A 14,938-nucleotide genomic window follows, 5' to 3' on the forward strand; every position below is an offset into this window, starting at 1 on the left:
TCCTTAATTAACAGAGCTACCGCTCCACCTTTTCCAAGCTTCCTGTCCTTCCGAAATGTCATGTAACCTTGAATATTTAGGTTCCAGCCTTTGTCATCTTGCAGTCATTTTCTGATGGTGACCCTATTCTCACATTACTGATGGTGACACTACGCTAAAATTACTGGTGGTGACCCGAGTCCAACATTACTGGTAGTGACCCTACGCTAACATTACTGGTGGTGACCCTACTCTAACATTACTGCTCGTGACCCTACTCTAACATTACTGGTAGTAACCCTACTCGAACATTACTGGTAGTGACCCTACGCTAACATTACTGGTGGTGACCCGATTCGAACATTACTGGTGGTGACCCTACTCTAACATTACTGCTCGTGACCCTACTCTAACATTACTGGTAGTAACCCTACTCGAACATTACTGGTAGTGACCCGACTCTGACATTACTGGTGGTGACCCTACTCTAGCATTACTGGTGTTGACCCTACTCTAATATTACTGGTTGGGAACCTACACTATCATTACTGGTGGGGACACGAATCTAATATTACGGGTGGGGACCCTACACTATCATTACTGGTGGGGACCCTACTCTAACATTAATGGTGATGACCCTATATTAAATTCACTGGTGGTGACTCTATAATAAATTCACTGGTGGTGACTCTTTATTAACTTCATTGGTGGTGAACCGATACTCACTTCACTGTTGGTGACTCTGCATAAAATTCACTGGTGGTGACTCGATACAAAATTCACTGGTGGTGACCGTATAATAATTTCACTGGTGGTGATGATATATTACCTTCAGTGGTGGTGAAGCAAAATCACTTCACTGGTGGTTTTTTTTTATGGCATGTGGGCGTCGCTGGCGAGACCAGCATTAATTGCCCATCCCTAATTGCTCTTGAGAAGGTGGTGGTGAGCCGCCTTCTTGAACCGCTGCAATCCGTACGGTGAAGGTTCTCCCACAGTGCTGTTAGGTGGGGAGTTCCCGGATTTTAACCCATCGACAATGAAGGAACGGCGATAAATTTCCAAGTCTGGATGGTGTGTGGCTTGGAGGGGAACGTGCAAGTGGTGTTGTTCCCATATGCCTGCTTTCCTGATCCTTCTACGTGGTGGAGTTCGCGGGTTTAGGAGGTGCTGTCGAAGAAGCCTTGGCGAGTTACTGCAGTGCATCCTGTAGATGGTACACACTGCAGCCATTGTGCGCCGCTGTTGAAAGGAGTGAATGTTTTTGGTGGTGGATGGGGTGCCAATCAAGCGTGCTGCTTTGTACAAGATGGTGCCGAGCTTCTGGAGTGTTGTTGGAGCTGCACTCATCCAGGCAAGTGGAGAGTATTCCATCAAACTCCTGACTTGTACCTTGTTGATGGTGGAAAGGCGTTGTGGAGTCAGGACGTGAGTCACTAGCCGTAGACAACCCAGCCTCGAACACACTCTTGTAGACACAGTATTGATATGGCTCCACCAGTTAAGTTTCTGGTCAATTGTGACCCCCAGGATGTTGATGGTGGAGGATTCGGCGATGGTAATGCCGTTGAATGCCAAGGGGAGGTGGTTAGACTCTCTCTTGTTGGAGATGGTCATTGCCTGCCAATTGTCTGCTGCGAATGTTACTTGCCAATTATCAGCCCAAGCCTGGATGTTGTCCAGGTCTTATGGATGCGGGCTCGGACTGCTTCATTATCTGATGGGTTGCGAATGGAACTGAACACTGTAAAATCATCAGTGAACATCCCCATTTCTGAACTTATGATGGAGGGAAGGTTATTGATGCAGCAGCTGAAGATGGTTGGGCCTAGGACACTGCTAGTCATAAAGTCATAGAGTCATAGAGTTATATAGCACGGATAGAGGCCCTTCAGCCCATCGTGTCCGCGCCGGCCATCAAGCCCAGTCTAATCTAATCCCATATTCCAGCATTTGGTCCGTAGCCTTGTATGCTATGGCATTTCAAGTGCTCATCCAAATGCTTCTTGAATGTTGTGAGGGTTCCTGCCTCCACAACCCACTCAGGCAGTGAGTTCCAGACTCCAACCACCCTCTGGGTGAAAAAAGTTCTTTCTCAAATCCCCTCTAAACCTCCCGCCTTTTACCTTGAATCTATGCCCCCTTGTTATAGAACCCTCAACGAAGGGAAAAAGCTCCTTAGTATCCATCCAATCTATGCCCCTCATAATTTTGTACACCTCAATCATGTCCCCCCTCAGCCTCCTCTGCTCCAAGGTAAACAAACCCAATCTTCCCAGTCTCTCTTCATAGCTGAAGCGCTCCAGCCCTGGTAACATCCTGGTGAATCTCCTCTGCACCCTCTCCAAAGCGATCACATCCTTCCTGCAGTGCGGCGACCAGAACTGCACACAGTGCTCCAGCTGTGGCCTAACCAGAGTTTTATACAGCTCCATCATAACCTCCTTGCTCTTATATTCTATGCCTCGGCTAATAAAGGCAAGTATCCCATATGCCTTCTTTACCACCTTATCTACCTGTTCCGCCGCCTTCAGGGATCTGTGAACTTGCACACCAAGATCCCTCTGACCCTCTGTCTGACCTAGGGTCTTCCCATTCATTGTGTATTCCCTTGCCTTGTTAGTCCCTCCAAAGTGCATCACCTCGCACTTTTCCGGGTTGAATTCCATTTGCCACTGTTCCGCCCATCTCACCAACCCATCTATATCGTCCTGCAGACTGAGGCTATCCTCCTCGCTATTTACCACCCTACCAATTTTTGTATCATCAGCGAACTTACTGATCATACCTTTTACATTCATATCCAAGCCGTTAATGTAGACCACAAACAGCAAGGGCCCCAGCACAGATCCCTGTGGTACCCCACTGGCCACAGGCTTTCACTCACAAAAACAACCTCGACCATCACCCTCTGCCTTCTGCCACTAAGCCAGTTTTGTATCCAAAGTGCCAAGGCACCCTGGACTCCATGGGCTCGTACCTTCTTGAACAGTCTCCTGTGCGGGACTTTATCGAAGGCCTTACTGAAATCCATGTATACCACATCCACTGCGTTACCCTCATCCACACGCCTAGTCACCCCCTCAAAAAAATTCAATGCTCTGAGGAACCCCTGCAGCAATGGTTTGGGGCTGAGATGATTGGCCTCCTGGAACCACTAACATCTTCCTTTGTGCTAGGTATAACTCTAGCCACTGGAGAGTTTTTCCCCTGATTCCCATTGACTTCAATATTACTCGGGCTCCTTGGTGCCACACTCGGCCAATTGCTGCCTTGATATCAAGGGCAGTCACACTCACCTCACCTTTTTTGAACCAAGGCTGTAATGAGGTCTGGAGCCCAGTGGTCCTGGCGGAACCAAACTGAGCATCGGTGAGCAGGTTATTGGTGAGTAAGTGCCGCTTGATAGAACTGTCGACGACACCTTCCATCACTTTGCTGATGATTGAGAGTGGACTGATGGGACGGTAATAGATTATAAGCTGGACTCAGAAGGTACCGATGTCCGGATAACTCCCGGTGTCACGCACTAGCGAGGATTGAAATAAGGGGATATTGCAGACGAATGTGTGGCTGGAGAGATGGTGCAGGAGGGAGGGTTTAGATTTCTGTGGCATTGGGAGCGGTTCTGGCTGAGGAGGAACCTGTATAAGCTGGGCGGGTTGAACTTCAACACGGCCGGGAACAATATCTTCGCAGGGAGGTGTGCTGGTGCTGTTGGGGAGGGTTTAAGCTCGCTTGGCAGGGAAATGGGAACCTGAGTGTAGATTCTGAAGGGAGTGAAGCAGAGCTGGAAATGGAAGGCATAAAATTGGTAAGCGAGTTTAGAATGCAGAGGAAACAAAGGCTAGAAAATAAACCAAGGAGTTTGGCAGTGCTTCGTGGTATATACCTCAATGCAAGGAGTCTAGTGAATTAGGCAGATGAGCTGAGGGCACAGACGTGGAAGTACGATATCTTAGCTATTAATGAAAAAATGGCTTAACAGGGGCAGGAATGACAGCTCAACGTTCCTGGATACAGGGTTTTCAGACGAGTTAGAGAGGAGGATTAATATGGTCGTGGGACGCAACAGTGTTTAAAGCAACAATTACAGCTGTGAGGAGCGATGACCTGTTAGAAGGATCATCACATGAAGCCATATGGGTGGAACTGAAAAACAAAAAAGGGGCAATCACACTGCTGGGAATGTACTATTGACCCCCTAAACAGTCAGAGGGAGATAGAAGAGCAAATATGTAGGCAAATTTGTGAGAATTATAAAAATAATAGGCAGTAATAGTAAGGGATTTTTACTACCCTATTATTAAATGGGATACAATCAGTGTAAAATGTATGGAGGGCGCAGATTTCTGAAAATGGATTCAGGAGAAGATTTTTAGCCAGTATGTAGCAAGCCCAACAAGAGGGGGGCAGTTCTGGCTTTAGTTTTCGGGAATGAAGCTGGGCAAGTGGAAGGGGTATCAGTGGTACAGCATTTTGGTGGTAGTGATCATAATTCAGTTATATTTAGCGTAGTTATGGAAAAGGACAAATATCGAACAGGAGTTAATTTTCTTAATTGGGGAAAGGCCAATTTAATTAAGCTGAGATGTGATTTGATAAGAGTGGACTGTAAACAGCTATTTGAAGGTAAATCAGTGTCAGAGCAGTGGGAAACATTAAAGGGGAAGATAGTGACTGTTCAGGTCAAATAAGTTCCCCCAAAGAGAAAGGGTGGATCTCCCAAATCTCGAGCCCCCTGGATGTCAATGAGCATACAAGGTAGGATATGGCAAAAAAGGGAAGCTTATGTCAGATACCGAGAGCTCAATACTGCAGAAAGCCTCGAGGAGTATAGATGTGGAGATGCCGGTGATGGACTGGGGTTGACAATTGTAAACAATTTTACAACACCAAGTTATAGTCCAGCAATTTTATTTTAAATTCACACGCTTTCGGAGGCTTCCTCCTTCGTCAGGTGAACGATGTGAAAAATTTGTGAGAATTATAAAAATAATAGGAATAATAGTAAGGGATTTTTACTACCCTATTATTAAATGGGATACAATCAGAAGAGTATAGACAGTGCAAGGGTGATATTAGAAAGGAAATTAGGAAAGCAACGAGAGTGTATAAAAAATATTGGCAAGTAAAATCAATTTTTTCAATACATAAAGAGCAAAAGGGTAACGAAGGAAAGAGTAGAACCTATTAGACCAAAAAGGTAACCTGTGTGTGGAGGCGGAAGATATGAATATGGTTCTCAATGAATACTTTGCATCTGGCATCACAAAATAGAGACATGATGCAGACATTGTTGTTAAGGAGGAGGTGTTTGAAACATTGGATGGGATAAACGTAGCGAGAGAGAGAATATTAAGTGGTTTAGCATCTTTGAAAGTAAATAAATCGCCAAGGCTCGGATGAAATGTATCCCAGGCTGTTCAGAGAATCAAGGGAGGAAATAGCAGAGGCTCTGACCATCATTTTCCAATCCTCTCTGGATATTGGCGTGGTGGCGGAGGACTGCTAACGTTGTACTGTTGTTTTAAAAGTGAAAAAGGGATAGACAGAGTAATTACAGGCCAGTCAGCCTGACCTCGGTGTTGGGTAAATTATTGGAAAAAAATCGGAAATCATCATTTCGAAAGGCACGGACCATTCAGGACTGTCAGCGTGGATTTGTTAATGGAAGGTCGTGTCTGACTAACTTGATCGAATTTTTTGAGGAGGCAACATGGAGGGCCGATGAGGGGGGCGCGATTGATGTCATCAAATGGATTTCGGCAAGGCTTTTGAAAAGGTCCCACTTGGCAGACTGGTCAGAAAAGTAAAAGCCCATGGGATCCAAGGGAAAGTGGCAAGTAGGATCCAAAATTGGATCAGTGACAGGAAGCAAAGTGTAATGGTCGACGGTGTTCTGTGATGGGAAGGCTGTTTGCAGTGGGGTTCCACGGTGCTCAGTACTATTTCGCTTGCTTTTTGTAGTGTATAACAATGGTTTAGATTTTAATGTAGGGATTTAATTAAGAAGTTAGCAGATGATACAAAAATTGGCCATGTGATTGATGGTGAGGAAGAAAGCTGTAGACTGCAGGAGGATATCAATGGACTGGTCAGGTGGGCATTAAAGTAGCAAATGGAATTCAATCCGGAGAAGTGTGAGGTAATGCATTTGGGGAGGGCAAACAAGGCAATGGAATTGGGAGGATACTGAGAAATGTAAAGAAACATTGGGACCTTGGAGTGTATGTCCACAGATCCCTGAATGTAGCCGGACAGGTAATAGTTGGCAAAGAAAGCATACGGGATACTTTCCTTTATTAGCCGAGGCATAGAGTATAAGAGCAGGGAGGTTATTCTAGAATTATATAAAACACGAGTCAGGCCACACCTTGAGTATTGCGTATAGTTCTGGTAACCACATTACAGAAAAGATGTGATTGCACTCGACAGGGTAAAAATGAGATTCACGAGGCTATTGCCAGGACTTGAGAATTTTAGCTCTGTGGAAAGATTGGATAGGCTGGCATTGTTTTCTTTGGAACAAAGGAGGCTGAGGGGAGATTGAATTGAGGTGTATAAAATTATGAGAGGCCGAGATAGAGTGGATAAGAAGGGGATTTTTCCTTCAGCAGAGAGGTCAATAACAAGGGGGCAAAGATTTAAAGTAATTGGTAGGAGGATCAGAGGGGAGTTGAGGAGAAATTTGTCACCCAGAGGGTGGTGGTGGTCTGTAACTCACTGCCTGGAAGGTTAGTAGAGGCAGAAACCCTGATCACATTTAAACAGTACTTGGATGTGAACTTGAAGTGCCGTAACCTACAAGGCTACGGACCAAGTGATAAAAGTGGGATTAGGCCGGACTGCTCTTTTTCAGCAGGCACAGACAAGATGGGCCGAATATCGTAACTTTCTATGATTCTATGCAGACCGTGAACCCTTCCCTCCTGCTCCAGCCGCACTTTGACCTGCCTCATAATTCCCTCCTTAATCTGCCCAGTGCAAAACTATCTGGATATCATATACTCGAAGCCTGTTTTTGAGCCTTGTGCTGAAATCTTATTATTCCCCCTATAAACGTATTTCCATCCGTGTTATTGGTTTCAACCATGGCTATTTTCTGCACTCCTTTCCTTCCTAAAGATGGACCCACCTGTTCCAGGATGTTCTTCCCTCTGGCGCCAAGGAGGCAACTTATCATTCGTGTCCTGCACAGCTGCAGAAGGGTTGGTCTATTGCCCTGACCACACAATCTCCTCCCAGTATCGCTTTCCACTTCCTGTGCCACACCTGCCTCTCACTTTCGCTCCACTCGGGGTGTCCCCCTACTCCCTGGTCTCACACTGTTACACAGGAAGACCTTCCTCTGATCACTGTCTCTATCCACCTTACAGTCTCCAACACCAGTTATCTATTGGACAGTTCCACGACTCAGGGGCTCCCTCCACCTGTGACTGCACTGCCCCTCCAGATGGTCACTCACTTCCCTCTGTCTACACAGTATCTGTGCTGTTACACCTTCCTGAGCTACAGGTTCTTGATCGTGATCTGGACCCTTTATCAGGACAGAAATTATATTTTGATGAATTTTCTTAACCTCCCTGTGTTCATTCTCATTCTTTTTGAAGATGTTGGATCTTCTCCACTGTTTGGACATTCAGCCATGGTGGTGTCAGGCGTTTCCAGATTTCGATGCTTTGTAATAAATATAATATTAATCGGAGGGTTAGACAGACATATTAAAATGAGCAGGAGAACTTTGTCGTGTGAAACATGATATCAAGTCCCTCCTCCCCAATCAGTACAACAGCTGTTAGGTCTGGGATCGAGCATTTCCCGAGTGTAACCATCAACTCTCCACATCAGGTGCGACACAGACAGCTGCCCAGTGAAACCCAGTGAGTCCCGCTGATCTCCACAACCCAGTTCCAGACGGGCTCCCGTCGGCTGAGACTCTGCACTGGGAGCACCCATTGGTAAGATTTACTCACAGTGCAGGACTTATTTCTGGGGTAGAGAATATTCAGGAGGGAGATATGGAGCGGTGGATAATTGATCAATTCAATGGTCCGTCACTCTGTTTCACAGATATTATTTTTATTCACAGATTGTGTTTAATATTTTTGATTTGTTGAGTTTTGATATTCAGTTATTCTTTTCAAAAACACGATATCTATCCACATCACACAATGTATCGGTGGATATGATTCCTCTGGTTTCTATGGACAGTAACATTGTCCGTGTGTTTATGGAGAGGTGTCCTGGCTGCTGCTTCTAATTGAACATATTTATCAGATCTCTCATGGTGTCAGCACCTGACTAATGAGCACTGTAGGAGGTGAGGAGATTTACCACTGTTCTAATATTAACACTGATGAGCACTGTAGGAGGTAAGCAGATTTTCCACTGTTCTAATATTAACATTAATGAGCACTGCAGGAGGTGAGGAGATTTACCACTGTTCTAATATTAACACTAATGAGCACTGTAGGAGGTAAGGAGATATACCACTGTTCTAATATTAACACTAATGAGCACTGTAGGAGGTGAGGAGATTTCCAACTGTTCTAATATTAACAATTGTGTATAATGTTATGGATGATGTAACTTTAAACAGTCAGATGATGCGCAGTATTTCTGTTTTCAATATCTTTATGGGTCTTACAATCTCAGAAAACGCCAGCAAAATACAAGTGGTCGATTTGTATTCTGACATCCAGTGCTGGATGGGGAAAAATGTCCTCCAACTGAATATTGGGAAGACTGAAGCCATTGTCTTTGGTCCCCGCTGCAAACTACGTTCCCTCGCTCCCTACACCTTCCCTTTCCCTGGTCACTATGTGACTGATTGGACCATTCGCAACCTTGGCGTCCTATTGGACCCTGTGATGAGCTTCCGACCACAAATCCGCTCTATCACCAAGACCGCCTACTTCCACCTCCACATCGTCACCTGTCTCCATCCTTGTCTCAGCTCGTCTGCTGCTGACACTCTGATCCACGCATTTGTTTCCTCCATACTGCACTATACCAATGCTCTCCTGGCCGTATCCCATCTTCCACCCTCCATAACTTTGAGCTCTGCCAAAACTCTGCTGCCCGTACCCTAACTCGCAAAAAGTCCCCTTCACTCTTTACCCCCATACTCTCTGACCAACATTGGCTCCCGGTCCGGCAACGCCTTGATTTTAAAAAACACATTCTGGATTTCAAATGCCTCCACGGCCTCGCCCCTCCCTATCTCTGGAACCTCCTCCAGCCCTACAACCCCGATTTTAATCGCTCCGCCATTGGCGGCCGTGCCTTCAGTGCCTCGGCTCCAAGTTCTGGAATTCCCTCCCTCACCCTCTCTGCTTCTCTCGCCTCCTCTAAGACGCTTCTTAAAACCTATCTCCTTGACCGAGCATTTGTTCATCTCTCCTAATATCTCCTGATGTGGCTCGGTGTGAAATTCTGTTTGATAAGCGCTCCTGTGAAGCGCCATGGGACGTTTTACTACGTTAAAGGCGCTAAATAAATGCAAGTTGTTGTCGAATTGTCGGCTGTTAGAAAATGAATATTCTCCATTTGTTTATGTGTGTGTGCCTCTGGTTGTGCTCACGCACGTCCGTCCAATCAAACTATCAGTCAGTGTATTTTCCTTTCGCCACTTTGGAAATGGAAAAGCGATTAAGTCTCGGATCAGTAATCGCTCTAAACTATAGTTGAAGTGATTTTCGGCATTAATTTGTAACAAAATTTGAGACTTGGTAAAATCCAGTTCCCTGATGTTTCAGTCACACTGACACGAGTAGAATAAAAACACAACAACTTGCATTTCCACCGCGCTTTAAACATCGAAAAACATCGTAAGGCGATTCACAGAAACCGAATCAGAGAAAAGCTGGGAACTGAATAAAGGAGGTAGATGGAGGGGTGGTCAAAGGTTGGTCAAAGAAGTGGGTTTCAGGAGGATCTGAAAGGAGTAGAGGGAGGTGGAGAGGGTTATGGAGAGAATTACAGGTCATAGGGACCAGACAGCCGAAGGCACGGCCGCCGTAGGTGGGGTGAGAGAGTGAAATGCACAAGAGGCCAGAGTCGGTGGAACAGAGAGACCTTGGAGGTGGGGGTTTGTGGGGTTGGAGGAGGTTATAGAGACAGGGGGGACGAGACCACGAAGAGATTTTAAAATGAGGATGAGAGTTTTAATGTGGAGGTGCTGATCGGTGAGCAGGGTTTGGGATGCACTTAAGTTTACCGAGGGTGAAAGGAGAAAGGCCGGCCCAGAGAGTGTTGGAAAAATCGAGTGAACATGTGATAAAAGCATGGATGAGGGTTTCAGCAGCAGATGGGCTGAAGCAGGGATGAAGATGGGCGATGTTACGGGAGGTGGAAGTCGAGGCGGTCTTTGTGATGGAGAGAATATCGGGTCGGAAGCTCAGCTTGGCGTCAAATCGAACGCTGAGGTGGTGAACAGTTTGGTTCAATCTGAGACATTGACTGGGACGAACAGAATTCGTGGCGGGGATCGAAGATCGTGTCGTCCGTCTTTCCAATGATTGATTGGAGAAATGTGTAACTCATCTAAGAATAGATGTCGGACAAGCAGCGTGACAAAGCAGAGGCTGTGTAGGTGTTGAGGGAGGAGGTGGACAAGGAGAACAGAGTGTTGTCAGCGTACATGTGAAAGTCGATCCATTGCCTTCGGATAATGTCTCCAAGGGGCAGCAAGAAAATGGGAAATAGGAGGGGGTGAGGATAGATCAATGGACACTCCCAGGGCAGGTTCAGCACGGAGTTTAGAAGAAGAGTAAAGCTCCCTCTACACTTCCCCATCAAACACTCCCAGGGCAGGTTCAACACGGGGTTTAGATGAAGAGTAAAGCTCCCTCTACACTGTCCCATCAAACACCCCCAGGGCAGGTAAAGCACGGGGTTGGATGAAGAGTAAAGCTCCCTCTACACTGCCCCAGCAAACACTCCCGGGGCAGGTTCTGCACGGGGTGAGATGAAGAGTAAGGCTCCCTCTACACTGTCCCATCAAACACTCCCAGGGCAGGTACAGTTTTAGATACAGAGTAAAGCTCCCTCTACACTGTCCCATCAAACACTCCCAGAGCAGGTACAGGGTTAGATACAGACTAAAGCTCCCTCTACACTTTCCCATCAAACACTCCCAGGGCAGCTACAGCACGGGTTTAGATACAGGTTACAGCTCCAACTACACTGTCCCACCAAAGACTCACAGGACAGCTACTGCCCCGAATTAGATACAGAGTAAAGCTCCCTCTTCACTGTCCCATCAAACACTCCCAGGGCAGTTATAGCACGGAGTTAGATACAGAGTAAAGCTCCCTCTACACCGTGCCATCAAACACTCCCAGGGCAGGTACAGCTCGGAGTTACAGACAGAGTAATGTTACCTCTGCAATGTCCCATCAAACACTTTAAGTGCAGGTACAGCACAGGTTGGACACATTTCAGAGACCCCTCTACATTATCCTTACAATGCCTCTCTACCTCATAGCTTCCGATTTAAGTACAGTAAGTTTCAATGCAGACTAAAACCAATTATCTTTTTGTGCATGAATCGCAACATTTGAAAAGCACCGCTTAATATAAAAGTCTAATCTCCCCTTACCGATTGGACACTCAGCGGATCGATACTTCAGCAAAAGCGTTCGCGATGAGTCCCTTTGAAACAGAACACAAAGTTAAATTCTTTAGCTATTCATCCGCTACGTGTTGGGAGCCAAGGGCCATTAAGGATTTTTTGCTGTTAATCTGAAACTGATCTTTGATAGCGAGCCTTGTATGGAGAGGCCCAGGGGCAGATTTTCAGTTATTGCACGTTGGTAGCCTGGGCGCAGAGCAAACAGAGGAAAATCGGGCGATGACGTCCGCCCACACAGAATAGAGTCCGCCCCATTTTCCATCCAGCAGGTGATCTAATTCACCCAGAGTTAATAGAATAAATCCAGCCCGGTTATCGCTCCGCCCACGACATATCATTGCTTGTGAAACAGCATTCATTGCTTCATACGTTCATAGATGATGTCACTTCATAGCAGATACAGCGATGGAGAATAAGGAGTGGACACGACAGACCTGCTGTCAAGGTGGGGGAAGGAGCAGCTAAAACGTGCAGGCGCCCGAGGGCATTTTCATAGCAATTCCGTTTTATAGAAGGGTTACTAGTTCCAAGAATGATGAATAGGACACGGTAGCCAAGAAATACCCTGGGCAGTTGGATTGCGCAATCTGGGCGAGAGCTTTGAGCAAGGTATCAGCCGGAGGGGGCGATTAATAACGAGAAGATTGCACAGACTCTTCCAAAACCGTGAACTGCAATCCTTGAAGAGTGTGTTTTCTCCCAGGTGTCACGGTGTTCGGCAAAATGGAACAAATGCAGAAGGTCTTGCAAAAAACGGGGTTGAAGTCAGAACTAACAGAGGGAAGAATAGTATTCATCTGCTGTAAAGCGGGATTATTAAATTATATCAACACACTGGATGGTAAACGTAGGAAATTTCCTAAACCAGCTTTAATTTTGTGATCTTTGTCTGAATTTCGAAGATGGCAGAATGTTTTTTGGAGATACCTGACAGATCCGCGGAATGAAGCACTTTTGGTGAAGCAAATCAGTTTCATTTTCTGGATTACTATCAGAAACTTACCCAGATAACACGGGAAGAAGCTAAAACTCACATTAGACAAAAATGTAAAGTGCAGAAACCGAGGGATCTGGAGTAAGAGAGATAGAAAAGAGCATTCATTGCTTCACATGTTCATAAACACTTACCGTCATGCGTGTAAAATCGCCAATAATCTGAATATAAGGGATTTACTAACGACTGTGAACGTGAATGTAATAAATTTTGCAACAATTTTGTTACATTTTGATTCATTCATTAAATATTTAGAACACGAGAATGTCACATTGGTGTTCAACTTTCAAACATTCATGTTTATTCGATATTATAAATTGTTCCGTGTTAAATTAATTCGACCGTTTCACCTGTACAATTGTAGATATTACTGAGAATTAATTGACATTTTCAGTCAGTTATAATGTGCTGTGCTGCTATTTCTTCCGTTCTTTCTGAACAGTCCATACATGTGACTTACAGTTAATAATCTAACATAGCGATTCGGTGTAAGGAACAAAAACTTTGAAATTCAGAGTAAGAGGGGTGGGGACGATTATGGACCGAAATGGAGACCTACCCATGAAGTCAGAGAGCATGGCTGAGGTACTAAACGAGTATTCTCCATCTGTCTTTATCAAGGAAGAAGATGCTGACAACTCACAATAAAAGGCGAGGTAGTTGAGATATTGGGTGGGATAAAAATTGATAAAGAGCAGGTACTAGAAAGGCTGGCTGTACTTAAAGTAGATAAGTCACCCGGTCCGGATGGGATACATCCTATGTTGCTGAGAGAAGTAAGGCTGGAAATTGCAGAGGTCCTGGCCATTACCCTCCAATCATCATTCGATACGGGAAGACTGGAGAATTGCAAATGTTGCATCCTTGCTCAAAAATGGCTGTAAAGATAAACCCTGCAACCACAGGCCAGTCAGTTTAACCTCAGTGGTGGGGAAACTTTTATAAACCATGCTCTTGGACAAAATTAACAGTAACTTGGACAAGTGGGGATAAATTGAGGAAAGCCAGCACCGATTTGTTAAATGTATATCCTGTTGAACTAATCTGATAGAGATTTTTTGATGAGATAACAGAAAGGGCTGATGAGGGCAATGATGCTGATATGGTTTATATGGACTTCCAAAAGGCGTTTGACAAAGTGCCACCTAACAGGCGCGTCAACAAAGTTGAAGCCCATAGAATAAAAGGGACAGTGGCAGCATGGATATGAAATTGACGATGTGACAGGAAACAAATAGTACTGGTGAACGGTTGTTGTTCGGACTGGAGGGAGGTGGACATTGGTGTTCCCCAGGGGTCCGTGATGGGACCATTCCTTTTCTTGATATATATCAATGACTTGCACATGTGTTTACGGGGCACAATTTTAAAATTTGCAGATGACCCAAAACTTGGAAGTGCAGGGAATAGTGAGGAGGATAGTAATAGACTTTAAGAGGATATAGAGAGGCTGATGGAATGGGCGGACGCGTGGCAGATTAAATTTAACGCAGATAATTACGAAGTGATACATTTTGGCACAAAGGACGTGGAGGGGCAAAATAAACTAATTGTTACAATTCTAAAAGGGGTACAGGAACAGAGACACCTGGGGCTATATGTGCGAAATCTTTGATGGTGGCAGGGCAGGTTGAGAAAGCGATTAAAAAAGCATACGGGATCCTGGGCTTTATAAATACAGGCAAAGAATACAAAAGCAAGGAATCTATATTGAAATTTTATAAAACAATGGTTCAACCACAACTCTCTATTGTGTCCAATTCTGTGCACCACGTTGTAGGAAAGTTATGAAGGCCTTGGAGAGGGTGCAGAAAAGATTTACTGGAATGGTTCCAGGAATGAGAGACTTCAGTTACGTGGATAGACAGGAGAAGCTTGGGTTGTTCTCCTTGGAGCAGAGAAGGTGGAGAGGAGATTTGATAGAGGTATGCAAAATAATGAGGGGTCCAGACAGAGTAGATAGAGAGAAACTGTTCCCATTAGCGGAAGGGTCAAGAACCAGAAGCCAAAGATTTAAGGTGATTGGCAAAAGAACCAAAGACGATATGAAGAAAAACTTTTTTACACAGCGAGTGGTTAGGACCTGGAATTCGTTGCCCGAGGGGGTGGTGGAGGCAGATTCAATCGCGGCCTTCAAAAGGGAACTGGATAAGAACTTGAAAGAAAAATAATTGCAGGGCTACAGGAAAAGGGCGAAGGAATGGGACTCGCTGGATTGCTCTTGCAGAGAGCCGGCACAGAGTGCTGGGCCTAATGGCCTGCTTCTTTGCTGTAACCATTCTACGGTTCATATTTTTGAAATTACTTGCACAATATTTCCAGATAAG

This window comes from Heptranchias perlo, unplaced genomic scaffold (assembly GCF_035084215.1).
Source record: "Heptranchias perlo isolate sHepPer1 unplaced genomic scaffold, sHepPer1.hap1 HAP1_SCAFFOLD_65, whole genome shotgun sequence".
NCBI classification, from domain to species: domain Eukaryota; kingdom Metazoa; phylum Chordata; class Chondrichthyes; order Hexanchiformes; family Hexanchidae; genus Heptranchias; species Heptranchias perlo.